We start from the raw sequence: 21,008 nt of genomic DNA, 5'->3' as shown, positions 1-21,008 counted from the left end.
AGCTTTCAGGATGGGAGGGGTAAATCTCTCTATAATCTGCCCTTATTAGGATTACTGTATTCAGTTTGGGGAAATCATAACTTAGGGAGGACACTGATCAGGTGGACAATGACCAGGGGAAGGCAGAGTGGTGAAATGCCTTGAGTCACTTAGGGATCAGTTGAAGGACATGGAGAAGAGAAGACAAATGGGTGTGGCTGGGTGGAGTGCATGAATGCATTTTCAAATCTTTGAAGTCTGTCATGAGACAGAGGGATTTAGACACGTTCTGCCTGGCCCCAGATGCCAGAAATAGGAGCAATGGGTGGAAGGTGCCAAGAGAAAGATTTAGGCCCAGTGTCAGGAAACACTTCCTAAGAAGTGCAGCTAGCTCCAGGTGGAATAGGGAGCCTCAAGAGGTGGTCGGGGCCTCATCCTTAGAGGTCTTCAGAGACTAGACAATCACTTATCAAGTATTTTATGGTGAGAATTCCTTTCATGCATGGGTTGACTGACCTTGAAGACTCCTGAGCCCCCTTGCAAACTCAAAATCATGACTGATTGAATAGGAAATCATTTATTTAGGGCTTACTATGTGTAAAACACTGTCCTGAGCATACTGGGGAGTAGGAGCAGAAAAACAAAGACAGCTCTTGCTCTCAAAGAGCTCACATGCTAACGGGGGGAAGCACCAGTGCACTTGATGGTAGATGGAAAGGTCCCATGGTCCTTGGCATGCAGCAACAAAGCAGAGAGTTTACTTGGTCATTGATGGTGGTTGGTCAGATGTTGGTGGTGGGGAAGATGGTGGATCCATTCTCCACAGGGGATACTCTCCAATGGGGGGCAGGCTAGAAGGAGGATTGGTAGACTGGGGGAGGGAGACACAGATATTCAGAGGGCTCCTAGGATCAGGGTTCTGGGCTGTTTCTGTGATAGTTGAGATGGCAATGGTGGTTTGACTCTCCCGGCAATGTTACCTCTTATCCCCAAGAGTTCCTTGCTGTCCAGCAGGGCTGGCTTACTGATTCAGAGACCTCATTAAGATTTAAGCTGGGGCAGTTAAGTGGTGCAGTGGATAGAGCACTAGCCCTGAAGTCAGGCGGACCTGAGTTCAAATCTGGCCTCAGACACATAACCCTCACTAGTTGTGTGACTCTGGGCAAGTCATTTAACCTCAATTGCCTCACAAAAAAAGATTTAAGCTGAATTTTGGGCCTAATTACTGATGGCATGGTCCATCAGTTGATTCCAGATGGCTTTTAAGCAGATCTGTTCTGTTTTTAATCTTGAAGTCATATAATTTTAAGTGTAGGTCAGAATAGGAAGTGAGATTGAGAGCCTTTTCTGAAGTACGTTTTCATCCAGAAGGATTTTTACTAATTATGAATTCATAATTCATTGGCACTGGTTGTGAGGTGTCAGAAACAAGTGCAATGCTGTTCAAGTGCAGACCTTAGAAATAGTAAGCAGCTAGAAACACATAGAAATGGGATCTCAAAGGAGCTTGGCAAATATGAACGATGGGCTAAATTTAATAAGATGAAATTTAATAGTGATAAATGTGAGATCTACATTCTGATTTTTTTAAAAAAAGGACTGAAAATCATACAAATATATTTTGGGTAAAGTGTGACAAGTGTTGAGATAACAGTTCATGAGAAATAGCACTTTGAGTGACTGAGAAACTCAATAAGGTCAGGATTATTCGGTGGATTGATCTCTATTTCCTCTAAGATGAAGATGATTCCTCTGCTTGGCATTTAAAGCCTTTCACATTCTGGCTCCAAGCTATCTTGTCAGGTTAGCTCCATCTCACTCCCCCACATATTCTTTCCATTCCTGCCACACTAGCTGACTTGCTCTTTCACTCCTGCGCTCTTGTGTGGCCTTCCTCCACCCTGTCTTAGGGGGCCCACTGGCGAGGGTCTTCAAATCTCCATGGCGTCAGTGAATAAGTTGACATGAACAAAGAGCATTAAAGAAAGTTTGCTTAGCTTATTATGACGAAACTGTGTCGAACAAAGGGTGAAGATTCCTACTGACGCTTCTGGCACTGACTGTGGTTTTCATAAGTACCTGCACCTCCCCTAGATCCTCACAGATCTGACATTTGAGCGAGGGTCAGTTCAGTGTGCACAGAGTGTGGAACCCATCAGGTCTGGAGACAATATTATATTATGAACTAGGGCTCAGCCTTGGTGCTACTTAATATATAATTAATTCATTGGTTTCTCATTTCAAAAGACTGATTCAATTCAGAATGAAGTATCACACAATAGAGAATACAGTTTACAACCTTCCTATCCACGATAAACCAGGTTACAGTCACTATAAAATGAGATGCCTTTAGTGACCTTTTATTTTTGTGATTAGCTAATATAGATCTAATATTTAACAAAATGTTTTAAGTGATCGTCCCTATTTTAGTCAATTGTTAATTCTCTCTTGGCGGTTACAAGCCCATCAGAGACTTATACAAGTTCACATACTTCAAGGCAGGACAATGAGATCGGGATGTAAAACAAGGTGAATGAATCTGGCACTACAAACCACAGCTTCCTGTTAGGTGCAACAAATATTCCTTAAAGATAACAGTTCTAGCCTTTCAAAGAACAGATGTGCCACCTACGCAGAGAGAGAACCTGAAAAAGGGCAGCTAACCCGATTCGGAATGGCTGCTTTCAGAAGAGCTCAAGTCACTGGTGCTGCTGCCCAAGCCCGAGGGACTGCTACCACACCACACCACACCACACCGCACCACACCACACCACACCACACCACACCACACCGCAATTGGTGTTCCTGCTCTTGCTCAGCCTTGTGGCCCCTCCTGCTGCCTTGGACAATTGAGTTTTCTCAGCATGAAATCTCCTGGCTCTCCTTCTCGAACAGGGCATGATGTATTTTTCCGGTTCTGTCAGAGTTGATGCTCTGAATGTTTCAAAGTCAATTTTTATCTCATCAGGATTAGAATTCCTTAAAGATGGTTCTCTTGACTCTATTATATGGACCACTTGCCCGAGCTTGTCTCTGGGGAGTTTGCTTACATCCAAGCTTAATTGTCTTTTCTCATCATCATTCATAGGCTTAGCTTTATCTTCATCCTCAGATTTATAGGCTAACATTTGTTGCTTGGCCTTTTTTGGTTGACTGTTTTTCAGCTTTTTCTTTAGTTTTCTTTGCTTATTCTTTCCCTCTGACTTTCATCTTTCTTGACAAATGTCTTTTTTCTTTCCTCTTCCCTCTTTTAGATCTGTCATTCTTTTTCTTTAGTTTATGGTAAGGTACTTGTGACAGAACTAACTTGACGAATGGCTTCATGCTGCTTCTGATGCTTCACAAGGTGCTGTACTCATTCATCAGGTGACTCTTCAGGAGAAGCATCATTACTACTTTCTCTACAAAAAACTTTTGCAACATCCTTTTTAATGTAACATATAGGCATTCTTTCAATGGGTTCATCTGGGATCTTAGCAAACTGCATCTCAAAAACATCCTGAAACTACAACCTCAGGATCTGGAGGGTTATACCTGCAGCAGTTCATAAACATTAACCAAACATATGCATCAAATTCATGCACATCCTTATATTCTTAGTTATCCATTTTAAAAAATTATTCTAAGATCCATTAGATTTTTTTAAACGATGACATAGTAATTATGGAATCCTAAAACAGTAACATCAATGGGTTTGTAAAAAGGCCAAGCATATGCTATATATTTCTTTGCAAACACTTCTTTAAGAATCTCATTACAATATCTTAATTCCTCAGTTAATTTAACACTTTTCTCTAGATATCTTTATACAGCTACAAAAATATAGCTGCAGATGCAGATAGCTATGCAGATATTGATATAGATGTATATTTGGGTGACTCTTGCCTCTGTCACAGAAATGTTCTGTGAAAAGAGAAAACGTTTGTGCTTGTAACATTAATACTGCTCTTTCAGGCTTGGACCTGAGATAAATAGATTGACGTATCATAGGAATAATGGGACAAAACTCACTTAGCTCTGCTTAATTCCAAGCAACTGGCAGATACTTTTGGTAACATCCAAGTCATTTATCAGAACTCCACATTTTAAAAATGGTATCATAACCAGACCCATGGTCTGGTTGTGATTCCATGAGAGTTCTTAACTTTTTTTGTGTCCTGTGCCCCTTGGGCAGTCAATCTGGTGAAGCCTCTGGACCTTTCTCAGAATCATGTTGTAAAGTGCATAAAATACAATACCTATGTTTAGAAATGAAACTTATTATGTTTAAATAAAAAGATAATTTTTTTCAGATCCCTTGAAATCTATCCATGTACCCCTTGGGGGACTATGGACCCGAGGTTAAGAACTCATGGGCTAAAGAGGTAGAAACTTTCCCATTCAAAGTGTCAAAAATACTGAATCCAGAGGATTCTGCCATTCCCTATTCTTCTGCCATTCCTAGAAATCTATAGCCATGTGTAAAATTTGGAAATGCTTGAAGACAGCTGTGGCCTCTTGTCTTGCATGGTGGCCTAGTGATGCAGCAGCACAAACACTCTTAGCTGACCCGACACTGTTGTTATTCAGTTGTTTCAGTTGTATCTGATTCTTCATGACCCCATTTGGGGTTTTCTTGACAAAGATACTGGAGTGGTTTGTCATTTCCTTCTCCAGCTCATTTTACAGATGAGGAAAACTGAGGCAAACAGGGTAAAGTGAGCAAGGACGCTATCACATTTGTTTAAACTACTCTGAAAGGGACGATGGACAGTTTAAAGATTGGTGTTATCCAAATTCATCGGAGGAAAAAAGTCACTGACATTCCTAATTAGATCTGTCTCTAAGTGAACAGACTACAGGATTCTCGCATATTTCCCTCAGAAGGTCAATTCCAATAGATCATAGTCACTGCAATTGTATTATAACCAGATGTCATCCTGTTACCACGAAAGGATTTATCTGACTATATTTTAAATTGTTCTTGTTGTTAAATTGTGTATTTCACAATACAAAATTTATGTATCATATACCACACACACATGCACACATGTGCATGTGCTCATACATACATGTATCACACTCGTGTTCATGTCTATACACACATATATACATATAGGTATGGACATATATGTATGTATATAGAAACATATGTATGTGTATACACATATGCATATGTAAGCAGGTGTGCACGTATATGTGTGTGTACATATATGTACTCAGTGGGGATAAGTAATTGTGGGAGAGATAGATTAATTTTTTTGTCACTTTCAGTTTTATTGATATGTTTTGATTTTATATTACATACATTTAGAGATTACTCCCACTTGGTGAGAGATCACAGAGATAGATTAATAATAATAAAAAAAAAACCTTGTTTCTTAAAAAAGTAAGGAAACAAAACAAAACAAAGAAAATGGTTTGGGCATAGAAATTTTCAAGGCAGTATGAATTTTTGTTCCTTTGAATTTTCTTTAAGAAGACACTTAGAAGAACTGACTTAATTTGGCTCTGCCAGGTTTGTGTATTGGAGCACTGATTTTGTTCTCCCACTCGGTGTCACAGGACAGCATAATAGTTGGAAACTGTTGCTTCATGTTTAGGAATTTGTCCATGTGCAAGTGTGAGTCTTTCGTATTTTTAGCATTTCCTTTGTGTAGAAGAAACACATCGTTGTCTTCTACCTGAAAAAAGAGAAATGCTCCTTTTATTGTCTTCCCTTATGTTTGACAAATGCTCTGTCTAATATTAAGTTGTATTCTAACTTAAAACCCAACACCATGAGGTCACTTCTAGAACTTTTCATATCTAGAAAAGGCTCCTGTGTCACACTAGGACAATTGTTGATAGAAATGGATCTCTGTCAGACCACTATCCTACAAACTGCTGTTTGAATATTATTTTCTAATTTTTAAAATCAAATATTGTTTCTAATAGATCTGGTCATCAAACATGATGCTAAGTGATTCAGTTCATTTTTTTTCTATGATCCTCTTCACAGGAAAAGGAGGGGGCCCCATGGACTCAGCATTTCTCTTGTCAACTAGTAGTGAAATATGTAAACCTGTCAAATTGTAGAACATATGAATATATGATTTGTTAACATCTTAAAACGGAAACAGTGACCTATAAGAGCCAACATGGTTTCATCAAGAGCAGCTCATAAAAGAATAATTTGTCCTCCCACCTTTTCTATGCGTGACCAGCCAGTGCCTGGCCTCTTGCAAAAATCTCCTTGGCTTAACACAGAGTAAGCTTGTTCATAGAATAAGACGATAAGACTGAATTATTGCTCCAAAGAACTTTAATGGGCGTCCAGACCAAATGCTTAATTGCATAAGGGATGACACGGAGGCTCAGAAGGAAGGAACAGAATGACAGGACTGGGATTCAAGACAAGTCTTTTGACTCCAAATACAATGCTTTTCCCATTACACTATCTTGGTTTTGTTGGGGGAGTTGTATTATTTAGTGTAAATATATCACTACTATTAAAAGACAAACACATTACTCAACATTCACACTATTGATTGATCTAGGAGAGTTGCCATCACCCCAAAAGGATGATAGATTTATAGCTGGGAGGGACCTATGAGATCATATAGTGCAACTCTTATCTCTTTTCCCCCATTTTAGATGGGGAAGCTGTGGCCCAGTGGCATTAACTTGCCTGAGATTATACCGGTAGAAAATATCAAAACAGATTTGACCTCAGGTTTCTCAGATTCCAGATTGGGAGTTCTTTTCACTGTACCTTATTAGATTGTAAGCTTCTTGAGGGAAGTGACTGTCTTTTTCTCTCTTTTTGTATCCCTGGAGCTAAGCACAGTGTCTGGTATATGACAGGTGCTTAATAAATTTCTATTGATTGCCACCCTATTGCCTTCCTATTTTACTTCATGAGCAGAGGAGTACTGGGTATGTAAGTGAGAAGGAATAAGTGGCACACCCAAATTTAAGTATTTTTACAGGTATAATATACAGTGTATTTAAGGCTTATTATTGAACTAGAATGACTTTGTTCAGAGTTCTAAATGAAAATACTTTTCTTTGAGACAGAATTGTTGGAGGGTGAGCCTGATTCAAAATTCTGAGAGAGTAGTCGTTGAGTTTTGAATATGACAAGCTGTTATATATCGAAGCAATACATAAAGCAGAATTCTTATATAATTAGGGGACAAATATGTCTAAATATCTGATTGTAGATCTGAATCCAGAAAGTTAAGAAAAAGGAGAGATTTCCTAATGGCTAAGTTTCAGGAAGGAAATGATAGATATTACAATTGCCAATGATATGAAAATCCAGTTAAGCAGAGGGTCATATTGGAAGCAGTGAATCAGATGAGTTTCTCATCAGATCACCAAACTTGGCTGAGACATCATGCCCAGTGAAGTGTTGGCCAATCATAGTGTAGACCAACTCAGCTTAGTCATAGAAGCATGTATTCAGCACAGAGGCCACATTCATCCAAGAACTTTTATGGACAGTTCTTGAGATAGAATGAGCATAGCAAAGTTTCTAGTTCCAGAGTTTTGAGTTACCCTGACTACATGGACTTTCTTAATTTTCACTCATGTTAATGTGTTCCCATTCTTTGGGGTATGGATTTTAATGTATTTATTATTTATACATTTGCTTTAATATATGACTACTTGTGATATTCCTTTTGCTTTACTTTTAATTAAATGATTGTCTTTAGTTTTTAATTAAATTAAATTTTTAATTGTTATCTTTAATTGTTATCATTGTGAAGTGCCTTGTGTGGTAAATAGAAACACATCAGTGGGGGCTCTAGGGCTAGAGAGGCAAGCAAGGGAGGTATAGTTCCCCCAAGCAGGGTCACCCCTAGGACTTTGAGAGAATGTGGATGTGACCACAAGGTGGTAGTCCTTCTCTGGGAATCTAGACCTGTCAGTATGAGAGCAGGATTAGAATCATCAGACCAATCCAGAGAATATCTTGGTGTCTAAACACCCAGATAAGAGGTATGAGGCACTACAGAGTGCATTCCATGCACCACTTATATAAATGTAGCTCTGCTGGACTCCATGGATAATTGCCTTTCTAGAGTGCCTACCTGGTAAGTGCTTCTCTCTATCATGAGGCATCATATTCCTTAGTGTCACTGCCCTCCTCGCGTGATTGCCTTTCCACGTACACCTGCAGGTGCCTCCTCTGTTTTGGGTGACTATCTCTGCATCAGATTCTGCTAATGCTACTGTTTACTGGAGGGACTTGAGACCTAAGAATCTCTATAACTCACAATATTACTGCCTATACAATTCAATCTTGGGACACTCACTCAAGATTAGGAAAGACTAAACACAAAAAACAAGGATGCTTATATGCAATGCTTGGTGGCCAGGGGGGAGGAGTGGGGTAGAGCAGTACTCCACCTTCCTCATCTACCTGAGAGCACATAATGGTTTTGCCTCACTCACTGCCAGGAAAGAAAGGCCTGGGAGAACATTGCATCATTTCTTTTGTGTGTAAACTTGATTCTGGCATGCATGCAAACACACAAACAGACGGTACACACATACATTTCCCCATCATACTACCTCTGTTGTTGCCCAGTTTTCTAAATGAAACTTCCATGGCTAGGACAGGCTAAATCATTGGAACTTTCACTCTAGAACCATGGTTCTTCCTCACTCAGATAATTTTCCACTCTGCTGCCATATATTCACCCCCCCCATACCTCTGCACTCCTTCCAACCCATGTTTCTGTATATTGTTCTGAAAACTGCAATCATGTCAGCACTCTGGAAAGGATCACATCAGTCTACTGCCTAATCGTTCTGGATGTCATTTGGTTTCTGGACCAAAACATCTTTCACTGCATACCACTCTGCCCTTGAGATTGTCTCGTCCAATATAATGCAAGCACCTTGAGGGCAGAGACTGCCTTCCTTTTGTATTTTTATCCTCAGATCTTAGCACAATGCTTGTCACATAAGGCCTTAATAAATGTTTTGTCATTCAATCATGTATATATGCAATCATACAATTATGCACAATATGTTTGCATTATATATTTATAATATACTATTTATACTAACATAATTATGTATAATAATATCCATTATAATAACATCCTATTATAATAATATATACAATAGGGTGTGTACATATACAGATGTATATGCATATATAATTGTAATACCCCTGGGGGCTCACTCCATCAGCTAAACTGGCAGTGGCATCTGGGTCTCCATGGGGTGGCTTCTCTGCTCCGATAGTCCTCTCTATGCTACTATTATCCTAATCTGTACTTCAAGGCCTTTGCCTTTCAGTCAGCACTTCATTTAGAAGCAAAGGCTTTTACTCAAATAGCTCAGCAAGGGCAGTAGTCACAAAGCATTTTCCAGAAAACCAGGGGTGCCCGGACTGCATCAATGCACACAAAGTCTGTGGGAGGAAAAAGGAATACAACCTTACAAAGCAGTGGTATGGAGGCATAGCACATGCACAGGAAGCACATATAGGTAAGGGAAACCAGAGCTTTGGAATTGCAGAGTTTTGGGGTCCTTTGTTTTTTGGAAGGATTCTCACAATGTTTATTGTGGGGGTGGGATGTTTCCAATGAAGGTGCCATATTGCTGTTCAGCTCTGCTGGCTTCTTGTATATTTTAGGTTAAAGAATGGGTCTCCTTATGTTGTTCAGGCTGGAAGTAGAAGGCCTCCTCCCCACCACTGATGAGCACGAGAGGTTTGACCTGCTTGTTTCTGACCTGGGCCTCTTTGCTCCTCCCTGGGCAAACTAGTAGCCTCCAGCTCTTGGAGGCTGACCACCTTAATGTCAAATTTAAGTAGACAGCTGATTGGCACAGCCCAACTCAGCTTAGAACTCAGAGATTGACTAGTTTCAGCCCCCTAGTAGCTAAGATTACAGGTGTGTGACCTCACATCTGACCCAGGCATGCAGACTTCCTGCAGAGCCTGGTGTCTCCACTGATGGGGTAGGCAGAGGTCTCAGTTGGGCTTGCTCTTTGTAGAGCACAATGTCTCAATTCAATGAGTCAAAGTGTGCCTAAGCTGGGTCAAATAGTTCCTTAGGCTGCTGTGCTGGCTCCTCATTTGCTTAGGCTGCTGCTTGATGAAGCTGCCCTGAGGTCACTTGGTCAGCAGCCTGCTGCCACACTGGATTGGGTAGGCTGCTCTGCTGCTGGGCTGTAACTGTCTGGGTTGGACAGGATAGATTGCTCGGCCAGTGCACTTGGGTTGTGGCTGTGTTGGCTGGGCCAGATTGTTACTGGGCTCTTGGAGGGCACAGAGTCTCTGCTGGATGGGCCAGTGTGCTTGGACACCTGGCTCCTTCTTTGATAGGCAGCTACCCCTGGCTCAGCAGGGTGGTATTCTGGCTCTCCACTGGAGTGTTAGCATGCTCTCTTCAGCTGGAGTGTTATTGTACACTGTCAATGAGGGCAATGACCCTAAACTTCTGTGTCTCTCCTCAGAGGAGAGGAGGAGCCAAGGTTCTGACATTTGTCACCTCTGAGCAAGAAGGGTCTCTCTGACTAAAAACCTCAGCATTCTCCTCTATGCAGAAGAGCAAAGTGTCATTAAATCAAGTCCTTGGATGCCTTCCCATGTTTATTTTGGGAATTCTAGTCTATGTTTTCCAAAATGTTGAGGTTAACAACAAATTCCTGTCAAGATGATGGATTCAATGATCCCAGGTCCACATCATGTCTTCAGTTAATGGACCAATGAGAGGGATCCTCCATGATATTTGCACATATTTCCCTGCCCCTCCTGGCATTATTTGTATGTTATGACTAATTTGTACCAAAACCCACATAGAAATTACATTTTTATTCATTGTATTCAAATTGGGTTAGGACAAGTCAGGAATAAGTTGCCCTAATGGGACATTAGTTAATAATTTATGTAACTTTTACTTTGAAATGTGTTGTGTTCTTATTTGGTAAGCTACAGTTAATAAATCCTCTATTTAATAATAAGAGCTGACATTTATATAGCACTTTAAGGCTTGCAAAGCATATTACTTACGTCATGCCATTTGATCCTCAAAACAACCTGGTGAGGAAGAAGGCACTGTTATCACCATTTTGCAGAAGATAAAACTAAAGCTGAGGTTCAGTGTTTTGCCCAACCAGGATCAGGTCCCATAGGTACAAAGTGTCTCAGGCAGAATTTGCCCTCAGGTCTTTGGGACTTGGAGTCCTGGGCTCCTCTATCTGGTCTACCCATCTGCCTCATCCATTTAAAGGGAAAATAAATGTGGAGAAAATTCAGACCACTCTAGGGTTCTAGATCATACATTTAAACCTAGAAGAGCCTTAGAGATCATTATTTGGTCCCAGCCTCTCATTTATCAAAGAAGAAGCTGAGTACCATAGAAGAGAAGAATCACACTCAAATTCCAGCAAGCACCCGTGAGTGGCAGACAGGATGAATGACATTACTTTTGATGAATAAAATGAGTTGAGTGTCTATGTTCCTAATGTCAGGCTACATGCTGGTAAGGGTGTGAAAAGAGTACAAAGCCTGGTCCCTGCACATAGAGAGTTTGTAATCTAATTTGGGAAACAAACTATAGAGATATTAGATCATTAAATAGCGAATAAATTGTGGTTCAGCTTTCCTGTCCAATAAATGCAATTTAAGTTCAGAGAAGGAAGGGATCAGTGTGTTCTGGAGAGGTGGGAACAGGTTTTGTGAATTAGATGGGGCTTGTTAGGGAGGAAGGGAAAAGTCATCCAAGCCAGGTGACTGCAAAGCAACACCATAGAAATAGTGAGGAGAATGGCAAGTGGGGAAGTTAGTGAGGAGACCAGGCTGAACGGAATAAAAGAGAGAACAGGTTGTAAATGTAAAGGCACCATATTATTAAGAGCTTTGGCAGAGGAAGAGGAAGAGGCAGCACAGTGTGGTGGATAGAAATCCAGCCAGACCTGGGTTCCAGTCAGACTTGTCAGAGGCAGTCTTGCCTCCGACATACTGGTCCTGTGACCTTGGGTAAGTTACTTAACCCTTCAGTTCTCCAAGGCAATGTTTCTCAAAGTGTGGTCTCAGGGCCCCCAGGGGTCCCCATTTCAAAGGGTCTATGAAGTCAGAATTATTTTATAATAATGCTAATTTGTAATATGGTAAATATCAATAGATATAACCCCCATAAAAGTTCTTTGAGGTCCTCAATAATTTTTAAGGGTATAAGGAGGGCACAGAGTCAAGATGGTGACATACAGACAACATCCCTATTGACTCTTCAAATGTTCTCCTCCAAACGATTTTAAAATAACTCCTCAAATCAAATTTTGGAGTGGCAGAACTAGCAAAATGGCAAAGTGAGATGTTTTTCCAGATTAAGACAATTTAGGAGGTTAGCAGGAAAGGTCTGTGACACCAGGTTGGGAGACAAGCCCACAATACACATGGTGGCAGCACCAAGAGTGGGCCTTGGAGGCATCTGTGACAATGTTAGAAGAAGCTTTATGATCTCACAGTCCAGAGAGGATAAGGGGGTTGGGCGAGTGGACACAGATTACAGAGGAGATCCTTTGCTGGCACTGGTACAACTGGTGCTGATTGGCAACTCTATTCTTCATACACAGGTCTGGGTCACAGTTCTAGAGGAGCACCTGTGGTCAGTCAGAAAGGAGCCGCAGCCCTGATATCATCTCCAAGACAAAGAGGAGCACTAATACTTGTGGCTGTAGGAAAGCAGGGGCCCTTCCTGAGTAAAGAGCAAAATGCAGACCAAGAGAGCAGTGATCATACCTCTTTCCAGAATCCACCATCTTGGGAGCACAAAAAACTTACAGACCCCCAGAACTGACTCTAAAAACAGCAGCACAAAAAATCTTGAAACTTGGGACAGTACCTTACCACCTCTAGGTAAACAGAGCCCAACTTTAACATGAAGTGCAAAGTCAAGAAAAAGGCTGGGAAAATGAGCAAACAATAACAATATCAACAAAAGAATTTGACCATATAAAGCTAGCATGGTGGCAAGGAAGACCAAGACATAAACTCAGAAGAAGGTAACAATGTGAAATAGCAACAAACAAAAACTTGAAGAAAAATGCTTATTGGACCCAAACCCAACAAAAATTCCTGGAATAGTTAAAGAAAGAGATGAGTGGTAAAGGAAAAATGGACTAAAGAAATGAGAGTGATGCGAGAAAATTATGACAAGAGAATTAACAACTTGGTAAAAGAGATACAAAAATATTGGGGGAAAAAAGCACCTTGCTAAAAGAGGCACAAAAATTCATTGAAGAAAAGAACTCTTTAAAAAGTGGAATAGGCCAAGTAGAAAAGGAGGTCCAAAAATTCACTGAAGAAAAAGACCCCTTAAAAATTAGAACTGGGCAACTGGAAGCTAATGACTCCAGGAGACATCAAAGAGCAATAAAACAGAGTCAAAAGAATAATAAAAATTGAAGAAAATGTGAAATGTCTCATCAGAAATACAGCTGACCTGAAAAATAGATCAAGGAGAGAAAATTTAAGAATTATTGGAGTACCTGAAAGCTATGATAAAAAAAAGAGCCTAGACATGATATTTTAAGAAAATATCAAGGAAAACTGCCCCAATACCTTAGATCTGGAGAATAAAATAGAAATGGAAAGAATTTACTGATCACACCCTGAAAAAGTGCCCAAAATGAAAACTCCCAGGAATTTTATAGCCAAATTCCAGAGCTCCCAGGTCAAGGAGAAAATATTGCAATCAGTCAAAAAGAAATAATTCAAATAAACTGAACCACAGTCAAGACCACACAAGATTTTGCAGCTTCCACCTTAAAGGAGTGGAAGGCTTGAAATATAATATTTCAGAAAGCAAAGGAGCTATGATTACAACCAAGAATAATTTACTCAAAACTGAGTGTAATTCTTCAAGGGGAAAAAATAAATATTTGATGAAATAGAGGACTTTCAAGCATTCCTGATGAAAAGACCAGAGCAGAATAGAAAATTTGACATTCAAACATAAGACACAAGTGAAGCACAAGAAGGGTCTTGCTGTCCTTGAGTCTGAGGCTGAAACACTTGGTGATCTTTTGGCAGGTGAGTAGCACCTATTACTTGGACTCTAAACTTTTGAACCTTGTGCCCATGGGATTCAATGATGAATTCAGGGACTTCTTTTATGCTGGAACCCAAGAGTTCCTTGAACCAAGAGTTCTAGAACCAGAGTTCCTCTTGGTGGTAAGCATAACGGTGGAAGAAAAGGAGAGGTATTGATTGGCTGCAGGAGGACTGAATACCCCATTCTAGAGTGATGGGCATGGCCTCTCTTGGTTTCTAGCTTTGGGAAGCACTGAGTCCTAAAGAGAGAGGGAAGCAGAGACCTGGAACTGTCTGAAGCGGGAACAATTGTCCCAGCCTACCAAGGACCAATCTGGCCTCCCCTGTGATGCATCTGCCTTATTAGCTTTCTGCTGTCTCAGTCTCTGTCTCCCCACATTCCCAACCCTCTCCTTGTCTCCATCTCCATACCCTATATTTCTGTCTCTGTCACTTTTCCTCTGCCGCTAACTCTTTCAGTGTCTCTGACACTGAAGAGTGTCAAAAGCAGAGCGGGTGTGGAAAGTCACACCCACTTGGAAGAGATAGAGAAGGACAAGTCATGGGGTTGGAGATGGGAGAGGGTTGAGCCCCTGCTTCTCCTTTGGCTCCAAGTTCCTAAATTACTGCAGCAGCCTCCATAAATTCTTGTGGACAAAGCCCAGCTTGAGCCTGCTCTTCCGGTGAGGTGTTTCACAGGCCCTGCCCCTTCTGCACCTGGACTTCTCATTCTTTCTGGCAGGTTACCTTGGCAACCTTATTTTATATCTATGTAATTTGTACTCCAGCCAGATTAGTAGAGTCTCTGGCCTTGGACATGCCCTACTATTGCTCTCTGTCCATCTCCAGCCTACTAGTTATGTGACCCTGAGCAAGTCATTTAATTTCCTCTATCTCAGTTTCTTCATATGTAAAATGAGGATAAAAATTGCAGCTATATCATGTTTTTTCCCCTAAGCATCAAATGAGCTAATGAATTTAATCAATTTTTAAGTGTTATATAAATGTTAGTTATCATGATTGTGATCATAGCTCAAGCTATTACCTGAGAACTGGATATCCTTGCTAGAATTTATGCAGAGGTTGGACAATCAAGCTCTTCCTGGGTTAGAAGTAAATATTGAAGGTTTTCCCTTAATGCAACATTGACAGTTATGCTATTGAATCCCAAGGAGCTGGACTAAGAGAATCAGAATAACTGTGATCATCACTGTAATTATTAAGAAATTAATCTCAGCTTTGATTCTACACCTTTAGCAAAAACTCTCCTTTGAGGATCCGAGAGTTGCTGGTTGTGTATATTACCTCCACCGTTGTGGATTCCAGCCCTTCTACAACTTATCTGAATGTCTCTATGAGTTGCTCTGTTGGAAAAAAACAAACAAACCAGTATCTTCGCTTTGTGATCAGGCTTCTGGTGATGAAGTTGGACTCTCTAGAAATAAAAATTTTTATATTTCTTCTGCAGTAGAGTCCAAAACCTTTGGGTAGTATTTTAAGACTGGAGGCCTATACGTCATTGAGGGGTAATAATGGAAGTCATGGAAGTGTTGGAGAATTGCCTCTTTAGACAATTCAACTTCATTTCTCTTTCAAGGGTAATCTAAATTCAAAAGATGGTGCTATGAATCTGAGGGACTAGATCATCTAGGGTATTGTGGGGGAAGGTGAGATTCATTGGAGAAGTATAAAAAACTGAATTATTTATTTGGGGTTGCTATAAGTCTTCACTGTTTTTTTTTTCTCTCATTTTCTATGGGGGAAAAATAAAAGTTATTTCTTATTCCAATGAGTACTTACATGGGAGATGGGATCCCTTTTAACCTACATATATAAAGGGCACCTTCTAACACAATTTGTTTGACAAGAAAATCTGGGGAGGGAGAAATGAACCAAACCAATATGATATTTTTGTTGTTGGAGAGAGGCCCCAAGACAGAACCTGTTCTGTCTGTGTAAACTTCGAGATCGTTTATTTGTGTTCCTAGAATCAGAAAGACAGGAAAGTTTGTCAGCTGAGCCTGTGTCATTTTTGTATTGTTTTATTCTGCTTAGCCTAAAACCTTAGCTGAGTAACCTTGTCTTCCTACATACTGGAATTAAAAGGTTCTGAAGTCTGAAGAGAAAAACAAACAAACATGTAGTGGCATTTGCTAATGGAGGTAAGGGTCAAAGACAATTTTAAGAAACATCAGCATTTTTCCACTAAAGAAAAAAATATGGCAGCTGGTCATAGGACAAGGGAAAGGTCACATTTTAATGGGAAAATGTCAGTTTATCATAATAGAATGAACTCAACAAGACATCAGAATTCCCCTTATTAAATCATAAATTCATTTAGAACTAACCATAACTAGGAATCCTGGGTCTCAGGGTGGGGATGGGGATGGCAAATACAATTTTGGGGACTGTGTAATGATCCTGTACCTTCAATCCTCAAATCCAAGGAGAAGATAGAAAGAGGAGGAGGTGTCAGGCAGGGTATCTGGTGATAGAAGGCCAGCCCTGGGAGAGGGCTTTTGTCATGGCAAAATGACCTTGGATAATAGTCAAGTGCTGGCCAGTGAGGGAAAGAAGGCAGTGTAGGCAGTAGCTTAGGGAAAGAAAATGACTTGAGTCAGAGCCCCTCAGCACAAATTTTGACTGATGCCAGTGTGACATTGGGAAAACTCTATGCAGCCCAGGTAAAAGGAGGGGGTTGGGTTAGTTGGCATCTGAGATTCTTTCCAGATCATGTTCTATGATCTCATCCCCACACACATAGCTTGAGATGCTGGCTTCTGTGTATGCTGGCCTGTCAGATGGTTGCTTCTCCATAAATACCAGCTATTGTTATCAACAACCAGAGAGGGCGAGTCAGCACAGCAGGAAGCTTCGATTACATGCCATATGAATATTAATAGGAGAATCTAAGGTTGTATAACCTGCGAAAAGAAGACATGGTAGCTATTTCCAACCACATATAGGACTTTGATGTAGATAAGGGATTCAACAGAGATTGTTCTTCTTAGCACTAGCAGACAGAATGAGCATTAATAAGTAGAAGTTAGTGAAAGGCAGATTTCAGCTCAATGATGAAGAAAAACATCTGCAACACCATCTTTAATAGCCTCTCCCACAGGGACTACAGGTATTACTACTGTATAATTAAGAGGTTTTAGAAAGTCTAGGGACTGACAGTGTAATTGTCATTCTATGAGAAAGCAGAGACTTCAGGGGAATGTGATTGTTGAAAGTGATGAGTTAAAAGAAGCCTGAGAAAAGAGAAAAAGAGGAAGAGACCTTTCCTGATGGGCTTATTTTCATTTTTTCCCACATCTTGTAAAAAGGAGGAAAAAATTGTTTTGAGTAGAGACTTTAATTGGTGTCCTCAGTAAACTGAATAGTATGACTATGTTTTCAGAAGTGATGAGAAGTTGCTTGCAATTATAATGAAGCATCTTAAATAATTATATATTTCTGTTATTATTCTCTGTGGTTAAAAGATTGTATTATCAGTAACTTTGATGCTTATTTAGGCATAAGGGACATGAGAGAGAGAGAGAGAGAGAGAGAGAGAGAGAGAGACAGAGACAGAGACAGAGACAGAGACAGAGAGAGACAGAAAGAGACAGAGAGACAGAGAGAGATAGAATCAAAGAGGGAGAGAGAAGCAACTGCTTATGAGAATAAAGATTTCACCAGTTTACAAAGTTATTAATGTTTAATATACTGGGGCAGGGGCTTTTAGAACTAACTCACTAGTGAGAAAGATGTTACAATCTTAATGTTTATTAAGGAAATATCCAAAGATGCCCTTGGAATTTGGGACAATGATCATGCAAAATGTAATGATGCACATAGTGGCTTAGGACTTACTATCCCATGTAGGCTAACCATTGAGACAGGTTCATCCTAAAATCCTATTACATACGTGTAGGTACTCATCCAAATTTTAAAATATTTTATTCTCCTTTCTTCTCTTAGAAATATTCTCATAGACTCATAAATGCAAAGTCTCTGACAGTACTGCTGCTGCTGAGTAATATTAATGACTCTTAAACCATTTTCTCTATGGATGAGGACTGCACCTGGGATTTCATTAATATGGGGAAGCCCTAGAAGAAAAAAAACTCCTTCTACCAATGCAAGTCACCACCTTCTCTTCAATTTATGCTATTCAAGAGTTACATATATCACTGAGAGGTTACGTGACTTGCCCCCATCACACAGCCAGTATATGTTAGAAGTTGAATGTGAATGCAGGTCTTTCTAAGTCTGAGAAGGGCTCTCTTCTACTATGCCATGTTACCCTCAGGTTGGCAACATATTAGTTGCATATAATTCTTGTTTCATTATTTATTTTTGTAGAGATTGCATATTTAATGATTAGCATGATTGGTTTGGTAGCTTTGAATTTTATTTTATCACTATTTCAATATAATAATTGATATGCTTAGCATTATCATTTTTTTAAATCTGGAAATAAATTGAGGTCTCCTGATTTTAGTCCTAGAGAATACAAATACGGAGATTATAAGAATATTTAAAAGGAAAGTAAAACATTAGGAGACTGCTCAGTAACTCCTGGCAAGATCCATACCCTCTTACAACTGCAGAGAAGATGGTCCTGAACAGATTGGTTATGCACTGAAAAGAATGCAGTTTGGGTGTTTGCAAAGATGATGCCCAAAACATCAGCACAAGGAAATGAAAATAGGCATAGAGACAGAAGTCATGACCTGAGCATTGGTTAGATCACAAGAATTTGATGTAAAAATACCACCATCAAGATATGAGCAGAGAATCAGAACTGCTTTCTGTTACAAATGTGACTAGATGACCATTAATATATTAAGTGCGTTAGCGAATATATATTATATACACACACATGCATTTAAACGTATATATTAGACAGCAACAGTATATAATACATACATATTCTGTATGATTGATTTGTTTTTCTGTAATGTAAATGCAATGTTATGTGTATATAAAGGGTTCCCCCTTCCATATGTAAGCAAATTGGTGATGAAAAAGGGGGTAGAAAAATAACTTTTGTGCATGAAAAACTGATAAAATCTTCATGTAAAGAAGCACAGCATTTCCACGGAAGTATCAAGGTGAGACAGACTCTTAGGAAGAATGGAGAGGGACCTGGCCCAGAGATGAAGGTACCGAGAAAGCTTGTTTAGGGATAAAGAAATGACTGAGGCTGAAGAACTTTTTTGGCTCCTCAGCTCATTTGCATGCCACTGTGTTGGGGAGTTTGAGGGGTAAAATGTGACAATGTGGTCAATTAAGTCACTTTTTAGAGGTTATGAGGTGATTAAACATAAGGACAGTGGTTTCATAAGTGATGGGAAGGTAGATTAAATGAGTTGTACCTCACAAGAAAAGATGAATCAGTGACTCCCAAGGGGCTCTAATTTGAGGTGTTGAGCGTAGTGCAGAAAACCATCAGATGTAAAGAAGGCGGGCAGTTAAGTGTGGAAAAAAAGAGGTATTAGACTGCCTGCCAAACTGAATTGCTTCCATCTGAATTGTCTTAGGAAGATTCTGAAGATCACCTGGCAAGATAAGGTACTGGACACTGAGATCCTTTTTCAAGCTAAACTGGCAAACATTTCAACTCTGCTGCAGACAGTGCAACTCCAATGCTCTGGCCACATTGTTGGAATGCTTGTAAGACCATTTTACAGAGAACTCACACACAGCAAGCACTCACATGGAGGTCAGAAGAACTGATCCAAGGACATTCTCAAGGTCTCTCTGAAGGACTTTGGAATTAATTGTGAGACATGGGAGACACTGGCACAGGACCGACCAGCATGATGTGCTCTCATTAAAGAAGGTGCTGTGCTCTATGAGCAAAGCAGAATCACAGAAGCTCAAAACAAATGTGAGGCGTGCAAATGTAGAGACATCTCCAAATGTTTACGTGGACTATTTGTGCCCAACTTGGGGTAGAGCCTTCTGAGCTCATACTGGTCTAATCAGCCACAGTGAGACCCACTGTACCTTGACTCCAACATAGTGATGTCATTCGGGTCCTCTTTGAGAATGAAAGACAATAACCAATTGTTGTTCCCACTCATGTGCTGTTGAAAGAATCTAGAGGAAATCTTGCAACCATGCTGACGGGGTCATCTACAAATTTACATTACACAATTTCAATTGGCCCCTTGCTGAGACTAGGTAACCCTTTCACAACTCTCTAATCAGTTCACTTTCCAACTCTCTACAGCAACTTCTCCAAACATTTTTATTCCTCCTCAAGTCTCCCATCTCTCCCCTTTTCCCCAGGTGAGAATCTTGCTTCATATTTCACTGAAAAATTGGGGTTATTTGTCAAAAGCTTTCTCTTTTTCCTTCCTCCTCCTCCTCATCTCACATCACTCAGATGCCTTCTGACACTATCTCCTCTTTCACTTCTGTTTCACATGAAAAGGTTGCCCTTCTCCTTTCCTAGGCAAATCCCTCTCTTTATAAGAGATCTCAGAGATAGCTAACCATGGATGTCCCCAAGGCTTCTTTCAAGGCTCTTTTATCTTTTCCCCTTATGCTATTTCACTTGGTGATCTCTTCAGCTCACATGGATTCAATTTTCTTATCTATGTAGATTATTCTCAGACGTATTTATCCAGCCCTACCTGCCCTTCTAACCTCTAGTCTCACATCTCAAACTGCCTATTGGGCATCTTGAACTGGATGTTCCATAAACATCCAACTCAACATGTCCCAAACTGAACTGATCTTTCCCCCCAAACTCTTTCCTCTTCCCAACTTCCGTATTATTGCTCCTATTCCTGGTGCCATGATCCCTCCAATCAATCAGGCTCCCAAGCTAGGTGTCATCTTCAACTCCTCACTTTCTTTCATGCCACGTATTCAATCAGTTACCAAATTCTCTTTCCCACCTTTGTAATAACTCTCATGTGTTCACCCCTTCTCTCCTCTGCCACTACCATAATCCTGATGTAGGCCATCCTCATCTTATGCATTGATTATCACAATAATCTGCTCATTG

At 40.2% G+C, this 21,008-nt stretch overlaps 1 pseudogene; it reads right to left on the bottom strand.

Annotated features, from left to right (window-relative positions):
• Positions 1-2,638: 2,638 nt before the first annotated feature.
• LOC114036969 overlaps positions 2,639-21,008 on the bottom strand; it is a 66,636-nt pseudogene continuing 48,266 nt past the window's right edge.

This window comes from Vombatus ursinus, unplaced genomic scaffold, assembly GCF_900497805.2.
Source record: "Vombatus ursinus unplaced genomic scaffold, bare-nosed wombat genome assembly UNPS02010193.1, whole genome shotgun sequence".
NCBI lineage: Eukaryota > Metazoa > Chordata > Mammalia > Diprotodontia > Vombatidae > Vombatus > Vombatus ursinus.
This window is presented reverse-complemented; position numbering and strand designations above follow the sequence as displayed.